Genomic DNA, 25,275 nt, shown 5'->3' with positions numbered 1-25,275 from the left:
AAAAGCTCTCCAAATCTGAGGAAACACATATACAGTCATGTGCCACATAACATTTCAGTCAACAACGGATTGCATATACAACGGTGATCCCATAAGATTACAATGGAGCTTAGGCATATAGTAGGCTACACAATCTAGGTTTTGTAACTACACTCTATGATGTTCACACAATGACAAAATTGCCTAATGACATATTTCTCAAAACGTGTCCCCCTCGTTAAGCAACATGACTGTACATGTCCAAGAAGCCTGACAAATCCCAAGTAGGATCTCAAAGAGACCCATACTGAGAAACATTATAAAACAAAACACGCTGCAAAACTGGTGAAACCCAAAGACAAAGAAAGAATATTTAAAAGAGCAAGAGAGAAGCAACTCATAATGTGTAGAGATCCTCAATAAGATAAACAACCGATTTCTCCTCATAAACCTCCAGAAGGCAGTGGGATGAGATATTTAAAGTTCTAAAAGAAAAACAACTGTCCACTAAGAATTCTATAATCCAGCAAAACTGTCCTTCAAGAATGAAGGAGACATTAAGACATTCCCAAATAACAAAAACCAAAGGAGTTCATTACCAGTAGACCTAGCCTATTAGAAATGCTTAAAGGGAGTCCTTCAAGCTAAAATGAAAGGACAGGGGCTGGCCCCGTGGCAGAGTGGTTAAGTTTGCACACTCCGCAGCAGGCGACCCGGTGTTTTGTTGGTTCGAATCCTGGGCGTGGACATGGCACTGCTCATCAAACCACAGTGAGGCAGCGTCCCACATGCCACAACTAGAAGGACCCACAACGAAGAATGTACAACTATGTACTGGGGGGGGGCTTTGAGGAGAAAAAGGAAAAAAACAAAATCTTTAAAAAAAAAAGAAGAGACATCTTTAAAATGAAAGAACAACTCAAAGCCCTAAGAAAAATATACAACACTGGTAAACATACCCACACAGATAAATATAAAAGCCAGTACTTGGTACAGTTTGTAACTTCACTCTTTTTCCTATATGATTTAGCAGGCAATATATAAAACTATTTATAAATCTATCTTAACAGGCATACAATGTACAAAGATGTAATCTTTTTTTTTTTTTTTTGAGGAAGATTAGCCCTGAGCTAACGTCTGCCACCAATCTGCCTCTTTTTGCTGAGGAAGATTGGCCTTGAGCTAACATCTGTGCCCACCTTCCTCCACTCCGTATATGGGACACCTGCCACAGCATGGCTCGACATCAGTGTGCAGTTCCATGCCCAGGATCCAAACCAGCGAACCCCGGGCTGCCAAAGGAAAGTGTGCAAACTTAACCGCTACACCACAGGGCAGGCCCCCAAAGATGTAATCTTATACCAATGTAAATACATATGTATGCATAAATAAATAAAAAGAAGAAGGGAAACAGGTGTACAGGAACAGAGCATCTGCATACTATTTTTTTTTAAGATTTTATTTTTCCTTCTTCTCTCTAAAGCCCCCCCCCCCCGCCGGTACACAGTTGTATATATTTTTAGTTGTGGTTCTTCTAGTTGTGGCATGTGGGATGCTGCCTCAGCATGGCCTGACAAGCGGTGCCATGTCTGCACCCAGGATCCAAACCTGTGAAACCCGGGGCTGCTGAAGCAGAGCGTGTGAACTTAACCACTCGGCCACAGGGCTGGCCTCATGTATACTATTGAAACTAACTTGGTATTATTCAAACTAGGTTGTTATCAGTTTAAGATGTTAATTTTAATTCCCAAGGTAACAGGAAGAAAATAACTTAAAAATCTACAGAAGAAGGAAGAAGAAAATCAAAATATACACACAAAAAATCAACTAAATCCAAAAAAGAAGGTGATAATGGGGTAATTCAGGAACAAAAGCATATAAGACACACAAAACAGATAAATGTCAGAAGTAACTCCTTCTTGATCAGCAATCACATTAAATGATAACAGACTAAACTTCCTTTTTAAAAGGCAGAGATTAGCAGAATGGGTTTTTCAAAAAATACATGGTCCAACTATATGCTGTCTACAATGATTCACATTAGATATAAAGACACAGAGAGGTTAAAAGACAAAGGATGGAAAAAGATATTCCATGCAAACAGCAACCAAAAGAGAGGAAGGGTGGCTATAGTAACAGCAGACTTTAAGTCATAAAAGGTTACAGAACACAAGGGATATTACATATTGATGAAAGGTTAGAAGAGCAAGAAGAAAAAATAATTATGACATATATACACACAACAAGCCACAAAATGTATGAAGCAAAAATTGAAGAATAGAGGGGAAAAACGACACTTCTGTAAGAACAGTTGGAGACTTCAAAATCCCACATTCAGAAATGGAAAGAATAACCAGATGGAATATCAATAAGGAAACAGAGAATAAGAACAACACTATAAACCAATGAGACCTAACAGACATACACAGACGCTTGACCCAACAATAGTAAAATATGTATTATTCTCAAGTACACATGGAACACTCTCCAGGATAGATCATATATTAGGCCAGAAAATAATTCTTAATAAATTTTGAAAGATTGAAATGATACAAAGTATCTTTTTCAGTCACAATAGAATAAAACTAGAAATCAATAAAAGAAAAACGATAAAATTTAAATACGTGGAAATTAAACAAAATACCCTCAACCAACCAATGGGTCAAAGAAATTACGAAGGAAGTTCTTCTCACATCCTTTAGGAAAGAAAAACAAATAAAAGACCTCCAAATTGGAAAGGAGGAAGGAATGTTATCTGTATGTATGTAGAAAACCCTAAAACTACACAGACACACACACACACACAGAAAAATTACTGTTAGAGCTAATAAACAAATTCAGCAAATTTGCAGGATACAAAATTGACACACAAAAATCAGCTGCATTTCTACATGACTGAACAATCTGAACAGGAAATTAAGAAAACAATTCCATGTACAATACTATCAAAAAAATAAAATACTGAGGAATTAATTTAGCCAGGGAGGTGAAAGACTTGTATTCTGAAAACTACAAAACATTGCTGAAAGAAATTAAAGATCAAAATAAGTGGAAAGACATCTCATGTTGACAACTTGGAAGACCTAATATTGTAAAAATGACAAATACTACCCAAAGAAATCTACAAGCTGAACATAATGTCTAACAAAATCCCAATGGAGATTTTTGCAGAAATAGAAAACCTCATCCAGAAATTCATATGGAATTTCAAGGGACCCTGAGTAGCCAAAATTCTTGAATAACAAAGTTGGTGGAATCACATTTCCTGATTTCAAAACTTACTGCACTTAGAATCATACACAACTATGTATTGGGGCTTTCAGGGGGAAAAGAGGAAAAAATGGAGGAAGACTGGCAACAGAAGTTAGCTTAGGACAAATCTTCCCCTGCAAAAAAAAAAAAAAAAAAACAGTATTGCAAAAAACAATAATCAAGAGAGTGTAGTACTAGCATAAAGATAGACATACAGACCAATGGAATAGAATAAAAAGCCCAAAAATAAACCCTCACATATACAGTTGGCACTCCATATCCGCAGGTTCCATATCCACAAATTCAACCAATCACAGATCAAAAGGCCTATGATGGTTGAATCTGTTCTGAACATGCACAGACTTATTTTTCTTGTCATTATTCCTTAAATACAGTATAACAACTATTTAAATAGTATTTACACTGTATTAGATACTATAAATAATCTAAAGATGACACAGTATACAGGAGGATGTGTGGAGGTTATATATAAATACTATGCCGTTTTATAAAAGGGACTTTTGGTAAGGGACATCCACAGATTTTGATATCTGTGGGGGGATCCTGGAACCAATACAGGTGCCAATTCATTTTCAACAAGGGTGCCAAGACCATTCAATGGGGAAAGGACAGTCTCTTCAATAAATTGTACTGGGAAAACTGAACAGCCACGTGCAAGAGTGAAGTCGGACGATTACCTTACATCATATGCAAAAATTAACTGAAAATGGATTAAAGACCTAAACTTATGGGCTGAAACTATAAAACTCTTAGATGAAAACATAGGAGGGCTGGGCCAGTCCTGTGGCTGAGTGGTTAAGTTCATGCGCTCCGCTTTGGTGGCTGAGGGTTTCGCTGGTTCAGATCCTGGGTGCAGACATGGCACCACTCGTCAGGCCATGCTGAGGCAGTGTCCCACATGCCACAACTAGAAGGACCCACAACTAAAATACACAACTATGTACTGGGGGGATTTGGGGAGAAAAAGCAGAAGAAAAAAAAAAGGATTGCCAACAGTTGTTAGGCACCAATCTTTAAAAAAAAAAACAGGAGGGAAAAAAAGTTTTGTGACCTTGAATTTAGCAATGATTTCTTGGATATGACAACAAAAGCACAGGCAATAAAAGAAACTAGATAAACTGGTCTTTATCAAAAATAAATTTATGTGCGTTAAAGGACACTATCAAGAGAATGAAAAGACAACCCATGGAACGGGAGAAAATATCTGCAAATTATACATCTGATAAGGGATTAACATTCAGATAGATAATCCCTACTACTCAACACAAAAAAATTAAAACCCAACTAAAAAATGGTCAAAGGACTTGACCAGACATTTCTCCAAAGAAAATTTACAAAGGCCAATAAGCACTTGAAAAGATGCTCAATATCATTCCTGAGAGACGTGTAAATCAAAGTCACAATGAGATACCACTTCATACCCATTAGAATGACTAATATCAAAAAAAGAAAATAAAAGTTGGTGAGGATGTAGAGAAACTGGAACCATTGTGCACTGCTGCTAGGAACGTAAAATGGTGCAGCTGCTGTGTAAAACAATATGGTATGGTAGTTCCTCAAAAAATTAAACAGAGGGGCTGGCCCAGTGGTGCAGCAGTTAAGTGCGCACATTCTGCTTTGGCGGCCCGGGGTTCGCTGGTTCAGATCCTGGGTGTGGACATGGCACCACTTGGCACGCCACTATGTGGTAGGCGTCCCACATATAAAGTAGAGGAAGATGGGCATGGATGTTAGCTCAGGGCCAGTCTTCCTCAGCGAAAAGAGAAGGATTGGCAGTAGTTAGCTCAGGGCTAATCTTCCTCAAAAAAAAAAAAAATTAAACAGAGAATGTCCACATGATCAGCAATTCCACTCCTACTCAGAAGAACTGACGGCCAGCCCTAGTGACCTAGTGGTTAAGTTTGGTGCACTCCACTTCAGTGGCCTGGGTTCAGTTTCTGAGCATGGACCTATACCCCTTGTCTGTCGTCAGTGGCCATGCTGTGGTGGTGGCTCACATACAAAAAGGGGAAGACTGGCAGCAAATGTTAGCTCAGGGAAAATCTTCCTCAGCAAAAAAAGAAACAAAAAACTGAAAGCAGGGACTCAGATATTTAAACACCAATGTTCGTTACAAGGTAGATACAATCTGTTTTCATCAACAGGTGAATGGATAGATAAAATGTGGTATATACCTACAATAGAATATTATTTGGTCACAAAAAGTAACAAAGTTCCGATACATGCTATAACATGGACGAACCTTGAAAACATTATGCTAAGTGAAATAAGCCAGGCACCAAAGGACAAAAATTGTATGATTCTACTTATATGAAATATCTAGAATAGGCAAATTCATAGAAATAGAAAGTAGATTACAGGTTACAAGGGGCTGGGAGGAGGGGAGAAGAGGGCGTTATTGTATAATGGGTACAGAATTTCTATTTGAGATGATGAAAAAGTTGAGGGGCCAGCCCGGTGGCACAGCGGTTAAGTGTGCACATTCCGCTTTGGTGGCCCGAGGTTCACTGGTTCAGATCCCGGGTGCAGACATGGCACCATATGGCACGCCATGCTGTGGTAGGCGTCCCACATATAAAGTAGAGGAACATGGGCACAGATGTTAGCTCAGGGCCAGCCTTCCTCAGGAAAAAGAGGACTGGCAGACATTAGCTTAGGGCTAATATTCCTTGGGGGAAAAAAAAAATTGTTGAAATAGATAGTGATAATGGCTACACAACATGGTGAGTGTACTTAATACTACTGTATTGTACAGTTAAAACAGTAAATTTCATCATGAATATTTTACCACAATTTTTTAAAAAACACTTCATCTACAACAGCATTAAAAGAATATCAAATATTCTGGAATAAATTTAACAAAATATGTGAAATACCTCCTCACTGAAAACCACCAAACAACACAGAGTGAAAATAAAGACAACGTAAATAAATGGAGATTTATACCATATAAATGAATTAGAAAAGACTCAATACTATTAAAATGCCAATTCACCCCAAATCAATCTATAGACTCAATGGAATCCCAAGCATAATGTCTGCAGACTTTTTTTTACAGAAACTGACAAACTAATTCTAAAATATATATGGAAATACAAAGAACTTAAAATATCCAAATTAATCTTGATAAAGAAGAATAAAGTTGGATGGATTACACTACCTAACTTCAAGACTTGCTATAAAGCTACAGCAGTGGGGTATGGGCATATAGATAAATACCTCAACAGAAAAAAACAAAGATAGGCCCATACCTATATAGTCAGTTTTTTGACAAAAGTGCTAAAGCAAACAAACGGGGAGAGAAAATTGTGGTAGTTTTAAACCCTAACAAATTTTTTGACATTCCTTCCCCCAAAAGGTCGAGCCGTACCCTCTTCTCCCCCTGAGTATGGGCTGGACTTAGTGAATCAATTCTAATGAACAGAATATGGCAGGGGCCAGCTCAGTGGCCGAGTGGTTAAGTTCGTGCACTCCGCTGCGACGGCCCAGGGTTCGGATCCTGGGCGCGGACATGGCACCGCTCGTCAGGCCACGTTGAGGCGGCGTCCCACGTCCCACAGCTAGAAGGACCCGTAACTAAGATATACAACTATGTACAGGGGGAGTTTGGGGAGATAAAGCAGAAAAAAAAAAAAAAGGAATATGGCAGAAGTGACAATGTGTGACTAGGTCATAAGAGGCACATGGCTTCTTCCTTACTCTGTCTTGGATCATTCACTCTGGAGGAGATAACTGCATGTCATGAGGATACTCAGAGAGCCCACATTTCAAGGAACTGAGGACTCCTGCCAAAAGCTAAGTGAGTAAGTCATCTTGGAAACATCCTCCAGCCCCAGACAAACATTCAGATGACTGCAGCCCCAGAGGACATCTTAACTGCAACTTTACAAGAGACTGTGAGCCAGAACCACTCAGCTAAGCCCCTCCTAAATTTCTGACCCTCAGAAACTGAGGCAATAAATGTTTCCTGTTTTAAACTTCCATGTTTTAGAGTAATTAGATAAATAATAAATACACAAGTCTTTTCAGCAAATGGTGCTGGTACTGAAACAAGAAATCCATATGGAGTGAAAAAATGAACCTTATCTCCAATCTTCCACGATATGCAAAAACTAATTCAAGGTGGATCAGAAACCTAAATGTAGAAGCTAAAACCATAAAACTTCTAGGTGGAAACACAGGGAAAATCTCCAACACTTAGAGGTAGGGAAGGATTCCTCAGACAGGACACAAAAAGCAATAACCATAAAAGAATATATTGATAAGTCGGACTCCAACAAAATGGAAAACTTCTGATATCTAAAATATATTAGTAAAATGAATAGGCAAGCCACCACGGACTGAGAAAAAATATTCACAGAACATCTATCTAACTGGTATCCAGAATATATGAAGCTCTCCTAAAACTCAATAATAAAAAATAACAGCTCCATTTTTTTTAAATGGCAAAAGATTTGAACAAGTACTTCACAAACAAAGATAAACAAATGACAAATAAGTACAGGAAAAAGTGCTCAATATCATTAGTAACCACATAAACACAAATTAAAACCACGGTAAGATATGACTATACTTTCATGAAAATAACTAAAATTAAAAACACTGATAACACACTAAATATTGCTGAGTATGTGGAACAATCACAACTCTCATACATTATTGGTGGAAGTGTAAAATGGTACCACCATTTTGAAAAAGGTGGTAAAGTTTCTTATAAAACTAGACATACATCTACCCTACGATTCAGCAATTCTATTCCCCTGAAGGGAAATGAATGTATATCTTCCCCAAAAACACTTGTGCAAAAATGTCCACAGAAGCCTCATTCATAAGTAAAACACTGGAAACAGCCCAGATGTCCATCAACAGGAGAACAGATAAACTGGAATGTTCAGGTAACGAAATACTACACAGCAATAAAAAGGAATGACCTACTGACACAGACAACAGCATGGATAAATTCCCCAAATATTATACTGTGTGAAAGAAGCCTTACACAGGAGAATACATAGTATGACTCTATTTACATGAAATTTTAGAACCGGCCAAACTAATCTATGAGGAAAAAAATCAGAGCCGAAGTTGTCTCTGGCTAGAACACAACAGCAGTTTAAATTAATCCCTATATTAAAAAAACAAATTTAAGACACAAGGTGATAGTAACATGAGTATTCTGTTGAGAAAATACTTATTAAATTATTAATAATTTGTTCATATAACTTTGATAAATAGTAGCTTACCAGTTATCAATGTATTACCTCTTGGCTCCAAACCCAACCATCATCGCATGCTCTGCAGAAATGGAGGTGAACCCATTAAACATTTTTCCTGTGCCAGCTAATTAAGGTTTATCAGTAGAGGACACTGGAGAGGCACTGCAAAAACAAAAGGCTTCTCTAACTGGTTCCACTATGCTCCTCTCAACAGGTCCATGACACGCAGTCAGCTCCCCCCAGTGCCTGGCCACTGCTGGGTGCCTCACACAATGCATAGTGGTCAGCAGCACCCAGTGGCCAACAGCTTCTTGCTGACACCTCACTCAAGCGGTTCTGTGGCAGTGCTTCCAGACAGACACCTCTCCATAAATGGTTTTCTCCAAAATTCTAGAGGGTAGATTTCCAGCAAGTCCTAGAGGGTAGATTTCCAGCATGTTCTGCCAATGTGGCACTACAATGACTTTCTCTGCCAACCAGTTAGGCATGGTCACCAGCTCCTCCAACAAGACATGGATCTCAGCCCTGAGAGGATGTCTTCCTTGAGGACTCCGTATCAGTCCTAGGGGTAGCAGCTGCTCCTATATATGCTATTCCTATATTATTCAGAGTTCTCTCTACTTCTTACCAGCCAATCCCTCATTAATCCAATCCCGTTATAGTCAGTAATTCTTTTACTTATTTATTCATTTTTAAAGACTGGCACCTGTGCTAAGAACTGTTGCCAATCTTCTTTTTTTTTTTTTCAGTAATTCTTTATATTAAACTTTACCTGTTCAAATTACTGTGTGGTTTCTGTCTCCTGAATGGAACTTGTCAGTTTTTTCAATGAGTGGAAAAGGCTAAGTAGCATAGACTGAAAATAAGAAATGTTATTCCCTACATAAAATCCACATAGCTCTGCTTTATTTACAATTCTACCAATAAAAAGTAATACAACACTGTAAAACAGCCAAGTTAACATGCTTAAGGGTCCAAGTAACCCTGCCTGGTACACTCTGCTTCGTGAAGTCATGCAAGCTTAATATTTGGCTCCCCAAGGCCAAGGTCAGCACTTCCTTTAGAGACATTCACAAAATAGCTAACCAACCACATATTTTATAATACATCTTCCCAAACACGGAAGAAACTTCTTAGCATTCATTTAATTTTCTACGCTAAAGAAATTAACTTTCATGAAGAATATCAAAAATCAAAACAGCCTATGCATGTCTTGTGCTTATTTGAAATATCTAGTGTGCTCCTTGGCTCTGATCCACACAACATCCTCCAGTTGAGCAAAGTCTTTATAAATAATTTTCAGAATACTCACCACCAAATCAAATTTGCATCCAAACAGCAACTATAAAGTCTCCAAATCAATCAAGGACCATTAAAATAGCACCTGCAAAAAAACTGTTTTAAAGTATATAATCAAATATACATTGAGTGAGACTCTGCAGAACAAATATTGTAGTGATAAGACGAACACAGTTCCTGCCCTCAGAAAAGTGAAAATGAGGATGTACATCAGGTAGAAATGAGAGGCAAATAAGCAATTTTTAAAAGTATGGTAAATGTTACAATGAAGAATGTACTATAAAAACACCAGGAGTGGTCATTAACCAAGATGGAGGATACGGGTCAGGAAAGGCTTCTTAGAGGGTATGGCATCTAAACTGAAATCTGAAAGATAACTGGAGGTAGACAGAAAGAAGGGGATAAGGAGAGTGAAGATAAAAGCATGGGCAAATGCCCAGAGGGAGGAGTGAGTCACCTGAAACATCTTGATGCCGGATGGTCAAGAGATGCAGTTAGAGATCAGTAAGAGCCAAATGATGAAGTGCCTCATCTACTAGACTCAGGAGTTGGAACCTGACCCACACTTTCCACCAGGAAGTCACTGAAGAGCTTTAAGCAAAAAAAGGGCTCAGATTTGCACTGGCCGCAGTGTAGAGTGGACTGGAGCAGGCAAGACTACAACAGCCAAATGAAATTATTCCCAAACAGTTTTGAAAAACTAAAACACGCCATAAGTTAACCACTGACAAGCTTCCCCTTTATCTGATCCTCTATGACGTAGGGAGAGTAGGTATCATCAACTCAATATTACAAGCAAAGAAGTATACAGAGAAGTCAGCTGACTCGCCTAAGTAAGGTTCCACAGCTAGAAAGTATGTAAAACACCAGCATTCACTTTCCTTGCTTCGTTCCTAGGAAAGCCCCAAGATCTATCTTTTCAGTCTAGTCTGGGGAGGCAGGTATCACTTGGTGCAGGGTTGAGTAAGGTTAGCACTCTCAGCAATACAACTGTAGGTTCATTTGCTCAACAAGTTTAGTGTCTCTACAAAATGATGTGGGAACCCCAAACCTTTCAGACACTAGAGACAACACTCCTTCCCTGCCTTTTCACACTGCAGAGAGCAAGGCCACAGGGCGTGAAGAAGAGAGACTGAATGGTCAGGATACCAAGAGTTTCAGAACCATGGCATTAAGAAAATCACTTATTCTCTGCAATTTTAGTCATCACCTAGAAACTGAATACAATAATTGTCAAAGTCCCCACATTCTAAAAAATGTCTAAGATTCTGTAACTATCCCACCTGAAAAAAGCATAGTATCCTGGAAACCTTCACATGATAGTTCCAATGTTTTCAAGGGTGGTAATATAATCTTGGAGGGTTTCAAATTCCCGGGGAAACACACTGAGTGCTGACAAACAGCATCAATGTCCATGGTCAGGAGAAAACTTTCTGAGAAGAGCATTTGAAAATGTTTCCTTCAGCAATAAATAACAGAAAAAAATACAACATCTAACTTCAGTAGCAGTTACTTGCGTTATAAAATTAATTTATTAGTTTTAATCTCCCACCCTCTCCCACTCTCTGCCCTGGCAGAGAAGCAAACTTGTTGGCATCACTTCAACTACCAAGACAATTTTATAGTTTAGATGCAAAGCCTCTGTGGAGCTCCACTGACAAGATTTGTTAAGACACAATGTGTATTTTTTAAAAGGAAAAACTGAAGTAACAGTACACAAAAACAAAATAACTGACATGGGAAGAAAGTACCACAGCAAAGCAAGGCTGTCAGTATACCATGGCCACTCACATGTTCTTCAGTAGACACAGCAATTACGGCTGCAGAGAACAAAGGGTACAGTTACCAAAGGGCTCCAAGACAAGCAGAGAGGAGAAACAAAGTCCCCTGGCTGGCTTTTATCGCTTATTAGTCAAATGAAGAAGTGCAGAACCAATCATCTGAACTTTTTTCTTCTTTTTTTTTTGAGAAGATTAGGCCTGAGCTAACTACTGCCAATCCTCTTCTTTTTGCTGAGGAAGACTGGCCCTGAGCTAACATCCGTGCCCATCTCCCTCTACTTTATATGTGGGAGGCCTACCACAGCCTGGCTTTTGCCAAGCAGTGCCATGTCTGCACCTGGGATCCAAACCACCGAACCCCAGGCCACCAAGAAGCGGAATGTGAGAACTTAACCGCTGTGCCACCGGGCTGGCCCCTGAACTTTTTTCTAATGAAGGATTTATCTTAATCTTAGGTCATATGAGGACTAGAAACCTAAACAGCTCTGTTCAATGGGTATGATCCAATTACCGTCTTATACTTGAAAAGATAAAATCCTTAAAGGAAAGTTGGTTTTAATTTGTTTTTATCACCTCTAAGTGCTTGTACCTAAAAGCAACTCATGATACTGTAGAAGTATTTTCTCATTCACCCTCATATTCTTGATAAGGATTTTTAGCATCCAGAAGTTTTACAAATAGCTCCAAGATGTAGACCTTCAGCAGTCCACAAGGGCTAGTATTTCAAGAAGGGCCACAAAAGGGGCCGGCCCTGGGGCCAAGCAGTTAAGTTCGCATGCTCCATTTTGGTGGCCGAGGGTTTCAGCGGTTCAGATCCTGGGCGTGGACATGGCACCGCTCATTAAGCCATGCTGAGCCGTCATCCCACATAGCACAACTAGAAGGATCTACAACTAGAATATACAACTAGGGGCCGGCTCCGTGGCTGAGTGGTTAAGTTCACGCGCTCCGCTGCGGTGGCCCAGGGTTCGGATCCTGGGCGCGGACATGGCACCATTCATCAGGCCACGTTGAGGCAGCGTCCCACATCCCACAACTAGAAGGACCTGCAACTAAGATATACAACTATGTACCGAGGGGGGGGTTGGGAAATAAAGCAGAAAAAAAAAAAAAAGATTGGCAACAATTGTTAGCCCAGGTGCCAATCCTTAAAAAAAAAAAAGGAAGATTGGCAACAGTCGTTAGCCTAGGTGCCAATCTTTAGGGGAAAAAAAAAGAATATACAACTAGGTATTGGGGGGCTTTGCGGAGGAGGAGGAGGAAAAACAAAAAAGCCCACAATACAGCAATAAGGCTTGCTCAACAGCACAGATTACATTTTCCCAGGTAAACGATTACCTACCCACAGCCCAGTTTCTCAGGTAATACATCAGGGTGCAAAGCTATTTAAGAGGAAAGGAAAAGTTGTCAACATTGAAAAGATGAGAAAACTAAAGCACAGAGAAGTTGAGTAGATGAAAGCTAAAGTAAAAGAAAGGAAAAAGCTCTATCTGGGCCACTTCATAATAGGTTCTGAATCTAAACATCTACGTAAATTTACGACAAATATGAAAGGCCATGTTACTCTTCTTTATCTTTTTTTTTTAAAGACTGGCACCCGAGAATTATGTTAAGTGAAATAAGCCAGCTAGAAAAGGATAATCTGTGTATGACACCACTCATATGAGGAATTTTAAAATGTGGACTAAGAACAGTTTAGTGGATACCAGGGGAAAGGTGGGGTGGGGGGTGGGCACAAAGGGTGAAGTGGTCCACCTACAACATGAATGACAAACATTAATGTACAACTGAAATTTCACAAGACTGTAACCTATCATTAACTCAATAAAAAAATAAAAATAAAGACTGGCATCAGAGCTAACAACTGTTGCCAATCTTTTTTTTTTTCTGCTTTTTCTCCCCAAATGCCCCCAATACATAGTTGTATATTTTAGTTGTGGGTCCTTCTAGTTGTGGCACGTGGCACGCCACCTCAGAGTGACCTGACGAACAGTGCCATGTCCATGCCGAGGATCCAAACTGGCGAAACCCTGGGGCGCTGAAGCTGTGTGCATGAACTTAACCACTTGGCCACAGGGCCGGCCCCTCTTCCTCTTCCTCCTCCTCTTCTCCTCCTCCTCCTACCCAAAGCCCCCCAGTACATAGTTGTATATTCTAGTTGCAGGTGCTTCTGGTTATGCTATTTGGGACACCACCTCAGCATGGCCTGATGAGCGGTGCCACGTCCACGTCCAGGATCCGAACCAGTGAAACCCTGGGGTGCCAAAGCGGAGAGCACGAACTTAACCACCTGGCCATGGGGCTGGCCCCTCTTTAAAAAGAGCTTTTCATTCAAAGGAAAACATAAGCATCGAAGTCTATTTTGTACAAAAAAACAAATTATTACATGGAGGTTTATAGTAGATTTTTCAAAACTGCCAAAGCTTGGAAGTAATCAAGATGTCCTACATTAGATGAGTGGATATATGAACTGGTACATCCAGACAATGGATTATTCAGCACTAAAAAGAAAAAGAGCTATCAAGCTCTATAAAGACATGGAGAAACCTTAAATGCATATTATTAAGTGAAAGACACCAATCTAAAAAGGCTACATACTGTATAATTATGGGGGAGAGGGAGGGATGATGAATAGAAGTGCAGAGGATTTTTAGGACAGTGAAACTATCCTGTATGATACTGTAACAGTGGATACATGTCATTACACATTTGTCAAAAGCCACAGAGTATACAACATCAAGAGTGAACCCTAATACAAACTACAGACTTTGGGTGATAATAATGTGTCAATGCAGGTTCATTAACTATAACAAATGTACCACTCTGGTGTGGGATGTTGAAAATGGGAGAGGCTGTGTATGTGTGAGAGCAAGGGGTATATGAGAAATCTCTGTACTTTCCATTCAACTTTGCTATAAGCCTAAAACTGCTCTAAAAATAGTCTGTTTTTTAAAAAGCCAAATTATTTAAAGGTTCTAATTTTTTATCTGGGTGGTTGTTAGACATGTATACATGTATAAAAAAATCATCAGATTTTGTGCACTTTATATGTATTTTATACTTCAAGGAGTTTAAAAACAAAACAAATTTAACAGGGCAAACTAATCATTTGAGGGGAAAAAAAATCTGTGCTTAAGCTAACACTGGAAGGCAGAACCTTTCGTGACAAGGCATGGGCACTGTTGTGTGAGCACTGATACTCCCTGGCTGGGTGGACTAAACATCTTATTCTCAGCTTTCTCAAATATAAAATGAATGTACTACAACTTGTCTCATAGGGCTGTTGAAAAAGAAATTCCTTGTCTTGTCCACTTAGTTATTCAAAAGAAAAACATGCAGACTGGGAAATAAAGATTCCAATCAAGTCAGAGGACTATTACAGATTGGTCTCTCTGCCAATAAACTATAAAAAATATGGTAAACTATAAATAAAACAGCTTATAAAACACTTAAAATTTTTTAATAAAAATGCCCTCTAAAGCAGCAATATTTAAAGAGTAATTTTCTCACTTCGACCAACTTCCACATGATAGTTTCATTCATCTTAAATCCCCACCTTACCTTCCACCCAGGAAATATCATTTTAGCAGCTCCATAAGAATCTATTTAATTCTTTGTTTTATTTTTAAAGATTGGCACCTGAGCTAACAACAGTTGCCAATCTTCTTTTTTTTTCTTGCTTTTTTCTCCCCAAATCCCCCCAGCACATAGTTGTCTATTTTTTTAGTTGTGGGTCCTCCTAGTTGTGGCATGTGGGACACCACATCAACATGGCCTGACGAGTGGTGCCATGTCCATGGCCAGGATCCAAACCTGCAAAACTCTGGGCCGTTGAAGCAGAGGGCGCAAACTTAACCACTCAGCCACGGGGCCGGCCACCTATTTAATTCTTTAAGACATTTGGGAAGCTTTAAAAGAGGATCCTGATAACCAAGTTCTTGGCTACGAAGAAACTAGTCGCTTCTGAACACTGGCCCAAGAAGTCAATGGTGAAACAGAATGCAATATGTCAAACAGAGCTATGAATAGGCAAAGTATGAAAATGACTTTTAATGAGAGGGAGGATTTAAGGGATGAAAAGTCATCATCAAAGCCCTGCTTGCCACTCCCAGAAATTAAAATCTAGAACACTTAGCTAGGACCCTCTGTTGGTACTAGTTTTCAAATATCATACATGGAAGATCATCAGACAAGAAAGCCTGAAGCTTTAAAAAGTTAAATGTGAATTAAAGTTAATTCACATTACTTTTTAAAGTAGTGAAATATGTGCCACATGACCAACAGTCTAAAGAGGTAGTATCTACTGTGGTAACTGGGCCTGAACACTTACAAAGGTACAAACTACCAAGGCCAGGCTCCAGAGAGAAATGAAGGATGAATTTTGTTGAACCCCGTGGATGACCAAGAAGCCTCCCAGCCTGCATCAATCAACAGAAATCCAGAAACACGACAAGTACTGAAGTAAGTTCTAAAGCAAATAGAACCCCTCAATCTAGAAGCCTGTGTGTACTTGCAACAGTTCCTGGTTATTTCAACTTCTCACCTCAATGGAGTAACCACTAGTTCTTAATTCAGTTCAGGTAGATCTGGAAATCTGGTAAAAATGTTAAATGAAGCTTCAAGCTGAGGATTATCAGAGAGGAATAACCACAAAATTGGGCCCAGAGCCCACAGGAGTGCTCTTCAACTTTTCCTGAAACAGTGTCCCCCTGATGCAGTCTGAGTCAGAGCAATTCTACCGCTGGATATATTTTTTTTTGGAAGATTAGCCCTGAGCTAACTACTGCCAATCCTCTTCTTTTTGCTGAGGAAGACTGGCCCTGAGCTAACATCCATGCCCATCTTCCTCTACTTTATACGTGGGACGCCTACCACAACATGGCTTTTGCCAAGCGGTGCCATGTCCGCACTCAGGATCTGAACCGGCGAACCCCATGCCGCCAAGAAGCGGAACGTGCGAACCACTGCACCAGTGGACCAGCCCCTACTGCTGGACATTTATTGAAGAGAAATGAAAACATATACATACACAAAGACTTACGTGAGAACATTTATTGTATCTTTATTCATAACAGCCAAAAATTAGAAAGAACTCAAATGCCCATCAGCAAATGGTATAGTCATAAAAAGGAATACTACTCAACAATAAAAAGGAACACAACAAAATCGATGAGCCTTGAAATCGTCATACAGAGCAAGAGAAGCCAGATACGAAAGCCTATATAGTCAATTTTCGTTATTTACAGTGGTTATGTTCTATAGTCACCACCAACACCAAGTTAGCAAATACCGAGCAACTACTCCTGCGGAAACATAGGTTAAGTTTCTGTGAGCCTCCACAAAATTTTTGTCAGCCAATCAATACATAACCTTCTAGAGCTACATACATACAATATACCATCTCTTATGTATGTTTCTATTTAAAGACTTTATTTAATATACATACATTGTGGACTCATTAATGCTGAACTCTCAGCCAACAGCATTATAACTCATGCCTGAACAAAACTTATCTAACAAATAGATTTTCTTCGTAAGGCATAACATCACCTTCTTCTGCCTTAGGAAGATCAGACAGCACTTCAGCACTATGCTTGGAAGCCATTTAAGCAGCGAAATCACTAAGAAAAAACATAAAAATATGAAAAACTATGGCACTAGATAGACCACAAAAAGGACACTTGTTTACAGCAGGCGAGCTGAAACAAGAAGGCTGAGTTGCCTTCTTCCACTTCAGCTGAGAACGTGCACACCAGGCAATTCAAATTTTTTGCCATTTCTGGTCTGCAAAGGGTTTTCTTTGGCCAGTGAAGCAGCTCAAATTTTAATTCATTGCCAAATTTAAAAGTCAAGAAATTTCACATAAAAATACAGATTTCTGGTTTTCTTTCCAAAAAAGAAAAAAATCATAAGATCTAGTAACACAACAACTGGCTGGAACTGAGCAACAGTGACCCTTTAGGGTCTGTGTTAACTAGTTAACCCTAGACCCTACCACTCCCTACTGCCCTACAACCTGCTTCCCTAATTTACTACTAACTGGTCCCTGACGTAAATGCATCATTTACTAACCCAGATGTTTATAATATATTGCTGACTGCAAAAAGGTAGAAATCAGGATGTATAGCATACTCTCATTTTTGTAAAAGTTGTAAGAGACAGGGAAAAAATGTCTGGTTATACACTAAAACACTAACAGTGAAGTTATGGATGATCCTTTATTTTTATTTCTTGTTCCTTATATATTAGCTTTTTTTAAACTAGTGAATATACATTACTTATCTGTAACTTTGAGATATAATTCATACATCATACAATTCATTCATTTAAAGTGCACAATTCAATGGTTTTTAATATATTTGCAGATATGTACAACCATCACTACAATTTTAGAACATATTCATCACCTCAAAAAGAAATCCCATATCCTTTAGTTATCATTCCTCTACCCTCTCATACACTTCCAAGTCCTAAGCAACCACTAATCTACTTCCTGTCTCTACGTATTTGCCTATTCTGGACATTTCACATAAATGGAATTATATAATATATGATCTTTTGTGTCTGGCTTCTTTCACTTAGCAAAATGTTTTCAAGGCTCATCTATGTTATAGTATGCATCAGTACTTCATTTCTTTTTATTGCTAAATAATATTCCACTGTATGTATACACATTTTATTTATCCATTATCAGTTGATAGACATCTGAGTTGTTTCCCCTTTTGGCTATTATAAATAATGCTGCTATAAATATCATCTACAAGTTTTTGTGTGGACATGTTTTCATGTCTCTTGGGTAGATAACTAGGAGTAGGACTGCTGGATTCTATAGTACCCTATGTTTAACCATGTAAAGAACTGCCAGACTGTTTTCCAAAGTAGCTGTAACACTTTACATTCTCACCACCCCTGTATGAGGGCTCTGATTTCTCCACATCCTCACAACACTTATCATTATCTGTCTTTTTGATTATGGAGTAAGTCATTTATAAATGTTCATCCGATCATAATACACCCAGATTTTTATGGACTTCAATGTGTTCTTATTCACTGACATCAAATTTTACACTTGACAAGAGTCCAGTCCTAGACCTGCTCCCCTGGTCTACCTACCATCTGTAAATGAAGGGACAGGAATAAATGAGCTAAACCCACAAATAAAACTTTTACATAAGAGATCAGCAGCAGATTTTCTAAGCACTCAACAAAACAAAGTTCCTAACAGGGATCCAGCACTCAAGTGAACATGTGTTGCCATCAAAACTCATTTGTAATGCCTCCTACATAAATGCAACTTCAAACCACAGCAGCAAACAGAAGTCTTGATCTAACATCTTTTTACTTGTAAAAGAACCAAGATGTCTTAGGTTTTCCCACCCAGAATCTATTGCTCAAATCCTGCTATAGTAGGGGAAGGGAAACGAATGTGATTTAAAATCAGGACAAAACACAGATCCACTGGGACAAATACACAAAATGCCTGACTGCTCCCTTGCTCCAAGCCAGAGACAGCGTGCACTGTGCAACCTATCCCCAGCTCTGCCCATCACTGCTACTTATAGTCTCTGGGCAGCACTGGGAGGAGGGCAAGCAGCAAATACTACTGCCATGTTTACAGCAGCCCATGATGGCAGTGAGACCAAGACCCAAACAAGAAGAGGGTCCAAGAATCTCAACACCTGGCGCTATGCTCACCCAACACGTTTTCCAAGAGTCAAAACTGGCATCTTAGGGGCTGGCCCAGTGGCGCAGTGGTTAAGTTTGCATGTTCCGCTTCAGCAGCCCAGGGTTCGCCGGTTCAGATCCCGGGTGCAGACATGGCACTGCTTGGCAAGCCATGCTGTGGCAGGCGTCCCACATATAAAGTAGAGGAAGATGGGCATGGATCTTAGCTCAGGGCCAGTCTTCCTCAGCAAAAAAAAAGAGGAAGATTGGCAGCAGACATTAGTTCAGGGCTAATCATCCTCAAAAAAAAAAAAAACTGGCATCTTAGCCAGGAAGGGGGTGGGCCACACAGCCTCTTCTGAAATGTAGAATTACTTTCTGTTTTCAGGCCTCAGTTCTGCACTCAGAACAAGTTCTCCAGCACTGAAGACAGGCCTCCATAAGGTGCTAGAGTCAACACATGCAAGTACTTCAGGCAGGGTAGGAGGTGGAATCCATGGCCACCAAATCCCCTTTCTACTTGTCCCTTCCCTCCATTTCCCTGTTTAATTACAGAGAGTGTTTCTAACTCACGCATTTTTGTAAACATTTATTCCTCATCTACTACACACAGGTACAAGAAGACACAAAAATATAGTCTCTGTAGGAAAGAGGTTAGGTCTTATGAAAGGAAACAAAAAATTATTCTTAAGTGAGCAAATACTATTTTGTTTTTTATTTAAGGGCAATAATGCTACTACAGTTCAGAGGGAGTGAAGCATCCCCAGGTGCTGGAATGTTTGGGGAGTGTTTCATAAAGAAGGTAGGAAAGACGAGAGCTGGACTCTGGAGAAAAGAGAAGTGGAGCTGAAGGAAAAGGGTATCTCAAAGAGGGGCAAATGCCAGTGGATTCAACTGGCAAGAGGATCTGAGTAGGGATATATCGTGTATGGAATATTTAGCAAACCATTTGGTTAGCCCTGGAAAGGTGGGCTGGGGCCAGCTGGGCAGCAGTACCTTCAATGCCACATTAGGACTCAGATCTCATCCCATAAGCCTGCAGTAGTTTCTAACTTCACTGTAGGATCTCCAGAGTCTGTGAAGTGTGTCTGTTGCTCACAACAGTTAAAAGTGCTGACATTTAGGGGCCGGCCCGGTGGCGCAGTGGTTAAGTGCACACATTCTGCTTCAGCGGCCCGGGGTTTGACGGTTCGGATCCCGGGTGTGGACATGGCACGGCTTGGCACGCCACTATGTGGTAGGCGTCCCACATATAAAGTAGAGGAAGATGGGCACAGATGTGAGCTCAGGGCCAGTCTTCCTCAGCAAAAAGAGGAGGATTGGCAGCAGTTAGCTCAGGACTAATCTTTCTCAAAAAAAATAAAAAAATGAAAAGTGTTGACATTTACAGGTGAACTACATAAAGACAAAGAAGTTTAAGTGGATAAAGTGGATGGTCTGCCATTGTAACATCTTACTCATTTGCGGTTAAAAATGCCCAGCACAGAAGTACTGCTATTAGCTACTGCTGGATAATACCATGCTGAATTAAGCATCATCTACTCCTCATAAATATTCATGAGGTAGTAAAAGCATTAAACAAAGGCAATAAAAGTTCTCGGGTATTCTATCATCTCCTTTGGGCAGCGGTTCTAACATAGGATTAGACTGTGGATGTACTTTAATGAGCCCTTGAACCACCTAAAAGTGTACGCAAAAGTTAGTGTTGTGAACTTGACTAAGGAGACAATCTGTCTCTTTCCACATCTCACAGAGGTCTGATATCCTAAACAGGCTAGGAGCCTAACTTAGGGTTATTTTAACAGAAACCAGCAAGAATTTAACCCTGTAGCTGCCTTACCTTTCTAAAGGAAGCATTAATCAAACAGGGGTTGGAGGGTTAGCTTGGGGCAATTTTGAGAAGCTCCTAATATTTAAGTATATCCCTCCTTTCTCGTCAAGAACTGCCCAAGGAACTGGTCTCACCAAGGTCAAAACTCTTTGAAGATTCAAAAACTGGCCTGAGAGAGGGCAATGAAATAAATAACTCAAGACTACCCAACTGCTGCCTCTTCTCACACCTAAGGCAAACAGCGACATGCCCCCAGCTTCCTCTGGTTTCAGCATCTGTTCTCCAAAACGATCTCCTAATCAAGGAGGTGGTTTCCCTCAAAACCAAATATTCTGAGGTGACAAGGTCCGACACAAGTGCACAAAGTATTGTCACTTGACTTTTTAGTCGTCTCATGAAGGCTTTTTGCGTGACCTCATACAAGGAGTCTGTGACGAGAAGCCAAAGGACCAAAGGGAAAGAGAAATGTGTTTTGGAGCATTCAGAACTCTTCCTAGGACCTGCACACCTTGCCCAGGGTCTCTAACCCTCCCACCCTTGCAGGAAAGGAGCCTTACTGGTCTGTTTTAATTGGACAAGATACATTTAGTCTGTTAAAAGCTAATTTGGCAGTTTCATACCATCCACAACGACAAAAAGAAGTTTCATTTCTTTTTCTGATTCTAACAAACTCCTGGATTTCCTTTGTCTCCTGATTAAACTGGCAGAATCTCTCTTTAGAAGCTAAAAGCAACCAAGTCATCACCATAATATTCACTTTCTCCTACAGCAAAAAGAGGAAGACCTTACCACAACTCCAAAAAGTGGTGGTAGAGAACCAAAGAAATTCTGTTCCAAAATAAAATTCGAGCATCATGGACATTTAACCAAGACCTTCAGGAAGAAGCAAACGGTGGGCTCCGAGGAGCACAGAACGCAGGCGCCGGGCAGAGGGCTTTCTCCCTGCTAGAATCAGAGGGCAGTGACACTGGCCGGCCTGGTTCGCGGGGGCTCCTGCCTGTTTCGTCTAGTCTTAGTCTCAAGCGGTCTGAAAATCACTCGCAGGGGCGACATCTAAGAAAAAGGTACGTTTATTTCTTACCCGGGAGGAACACAACGACCCGGAGAGCATCCGGCTGGCATTGAACACGTGTCAGCGCTGCGGGTCAGCGTAGCCCAGGGCTTCGGTCCTGTATCCCCCTACCCGGCAGGCCGGCCCTCTGGCGCGGGGCTCTCAGACCTCCACCCCAAGGCAGTCTCCTGGCCTCGGGGACAGCATCCCGGAGGCTCCACCGGCGGCCGATGAGGACTCGCGAGCGACGCTCTGACGACACCCTGGCCCTGCGCGCGCCCGCTCCAACCCCGCGCCCGCCGTCGGCCGCCCCGCCGCCGTGAGGCCGGTCTTTCGGCCCGACTCCTGTCACTCACCGGCCCGGGCAGCGGGCGCCCACGGCTCCCCAGGGGAGCTGGGCCCCGCGGGCCTCCTGGTTTCGGCCCGCCCCCTGGCAGGCAGCGCTGGTGGCTGAGCCCCGCAACAGCGGCCCCGCACCGGCCGCTCGGTCCAGCTCCCGGCGCTGCCCACTGGGTACGGATCAACAACAAGATGGCGGCCAGCCGAGGGGGCGGAGGCCAGGCGTCATAGTAACCAGGACGGCAAAGGACCCGCCCCCAGCTGAGGATATCTCCAATTAACAGCCTCTTCGCCCACCGCCCCCGGGAGTGCTTCCTGCTGACAGGTCGGCCTGCCTGTCAGTCAGAGCCGGCCTCTCACAGCCAATGCCGAACGCCTCAGCACGTGACTGTGACGGCACGGGTTGGCGCATGCGCATCGTTCCCGGAGCTGCTAGAGGCAAAGCTTTTGCTGCTGAGTCCGAGACCGTAGCGCCCTTGTTCTGTCTGCAAGCCCTGCGCGCCTGCGGAGCCGACAGCGTCTTCTCACACAGGCGCTCACACTTAGGGCATGTCTTCTGTGTACTATTTGCTTTTTTTGTCACCCACCCTGAAGGGAAGGGATTGTTGTCCCCTGTTCACTGATGAGGAAACTGAGGCCGAGCCAAGGTCACGCCACCTCTGGGAGTGGAGGCACTGGATCTTGTACCTTCTCCTGCTGCCTCCGCAGTATAATTCCCTCTTCCTAGCGTCTTCACCATCTTTGCCGGTCATCACTCCAAGGTGCAGCCATTTTGCTGCCCCGAGCAGTCCCTGGAGGCTTGCCCACGTTTGTCCTTCTGCCCGGAGTTTAGTCCCCAGAACAAGCTCTGGCACACAGCGGGTATTCTGTCTTCCTGCCCTAGAGCATCTTGTCTTGAGTCCCTGTGACAACATCTTTTACCCTGGGCTGTCATGATCTGCCTACAAGGCCGACTATGAGTCCTGAAAACACGGTTAATTATCTTGGTCCCCAGTACAGAGCACCTTAACCCTGGGGTTGGCTTCAGAGTTAGGAGCCTAGATAGTCACACAGCCTGGACCCACATCAAGTGCCCAGACTAGCTAGCTCTGTGACTTTTGAGCCTTGGTTGGCCCATATGTAAAATGAGGAACAACAGTCGAGCCCTTAGAGCAGGGTAAGTACTCAGGAAAAGTCCACCTGCAACCATTTCCAGCAACACGTTGCTGTCCCTTAGGCCAGGTCTGACACCCACACTTTATTGGAAGCACTGTGAGCTGTCCCTGAGGCCAGCTCTGACACCCTCACTTTATTGGAAGCACTGTGAAACATGTCTTTCCCACAGACGGCACTCAGCTTCTTCCACTACCTGGGACACTATAGCTCAGGAAGAGAGGTCCTCCAGTGCCCCAAGAGGGTTCAGGCCCACAGACTTGGTAGAGGGGAGAAGATTGAGAGAACTTGGGGATACCACAGTAAAGGTAGCCACCACACAGACAGGTCCTCTTGGAGAGCTGGGAGTAACCTGAGACCTGGTGCCAGGCTGGGCATGGGTAGTGGGCTAGCACTGCACCCAACAGAACCTGCCCTGCTACAGGTTACTGTAGGCTACCTGGTCATGTGCAACAGCTCAGCTCAGCACAAGGAGCACCGAGGGCCGAGGAACTAGAAGAAACAAATCAGGAAAAAATGGGAACAGCCCCTCAGAAGGGGGCTATCATCAAGCCCTCCATGGCCATCCATGCCACAGAGTCCTCAAGTCTGCATCAACCCTCACCTCAGTGCAAAAGCTCCAGATCCTTCCCAAGAAAACCACATACAATCAGGAAAATGCCCTGGAGGTTGGTGGGGCCCTCGAACAGCAACAATGTCCTCCTCTCAGTGGGAAAAGGAAGCTCCTGGGCCATCCACATTTGCCAGAGCAGGTGGCCTCTGAGGGAAGAGGCTGACTGGAGGCCCCTTCAGTCACTGACAAGGATAACAGCCTCTTACTTCTGCAGAGCATTAATCACTGTCAGAGCATTGTACAATGCCTTCTTCAAAGAAAAATAACCTGCTTCTCACTGAACGCCACCAACACGGTGTTCAGGCACTTTCATGGAGGTTGGCTGGGTGACCTACGTCTCCTTTGGGCCTCATGCAGGGAAGCTGGTTGCGACTGTAGATGTTATTGATCAGAACAGGACTTTGGTCGATGGTCCTTGCACTCAGGTGAGGAGACAAGCTATGTCTTTTAAATACATGCAGCTCACTGACTTCATCCTATAGTTTCCACACAGTGCCCGCCAGAAGTACATCCAACAAGCCTGGCAGAAGGCAGATATCAATACAAACTGGGCAACCACAAGATGGGCCAAGAAGATTGAAGCCAGAAAAAGGAAAGCCAAGATGACAGATTTTGATGGTTTTAAAGTCATGAAGGCAAAGAAAATGAAGAACAGAATAATCAAGTTTGAAGTCAGGAAGCCTCAAAAGGAAGGTCTCCTGAAAGCTTCTCCCAAGAAATAATCTGCTGCTAAGGGTGCAGCTGCAACAACTGCTGCAGAGGTTCCAGCAAAAAAGATGACTGCTGTGGGCCAGAAGGCTCCAGCCCGGAAGGTTCCTGCCAAGAAAGCTGCAGGCCAGAAGACAGCACCTCTGAAAGCTCAGAATGGTCAGACAGCTCCAGCCCAGAGAGCACCTGCTCCAAAGGCGTCTGGCAAGAAAACATAAGAGATAAGAGGCTATTATAAAAATAATAAAGGTTCTTTTTGACATGCTGGCAAAAAAAGAAAATGAACCTCACTACTCCCTAGAGAGTGCCCACAAAGTAGAGCATTGTCCAAGAGAGAGCAAGGAAGCACAGATCTCAGAGCTTCTCCCACA

The 25,275-nt window shown here is 41.9% G+C and overlaps 1 protein-coding gene and 1 pseudogene across 4 annotated transcripts in view; one reads left to right on the top strand and one right to left on the bottom strand.

The window, feature by feature from the left end:
• Nucleotides 1–22,798, bottom strand: part of IP6K1 (inositol hexakisphosphate kinase 1) — a 72,111-nt gene extending 49,313 nt beyond the window's left edge. Inside the window, exon 1 of one of the 4 annotated variants that reach the window (XM_070575284.1) lies at nt 22,449–22,798. The gene's annotated coding sequence lies outside the window, so the exon portion shown is untranslated. Of the gene's footprint in view, nt 1–22,122 lie in introns of all 4 variants that reach the window. The other 3 variants (XM_070575286.1, XM_070575287.1, XM_070575283.1) reach the window with 3 other exon arrangements.
• A 1,597-nt stretch (nt 22,799–24,395) lies between these two features.
• Nucleotides 24,396–25,166, top strand: LOC139075941 (large ribosomal subunit protein eL14 pseudogene; annotated as a pseudogene).
• Nucleotides 25,167–25,275: the final 109 nt, after the last annotated feature.

This window comes from Equus przewalskii, chromosome 15 (genome assembly GCF_037783145.1).
Source record: "Equus przewalskii isolate Varuska chromosome 15, EquPr2, whole genome shotgun sequence".
Lineage (NCBI taxonomy): Eukaryota > Metazoa > Chordata > Mammalia > Perissodactyla > Equidae > Equus > Equus przewalskii.
The sequence above is the reverse complement of the archived record's forward strand: the minus strand, read 5'-3'. Positions and strand labels throughout refer to the sequence as shown.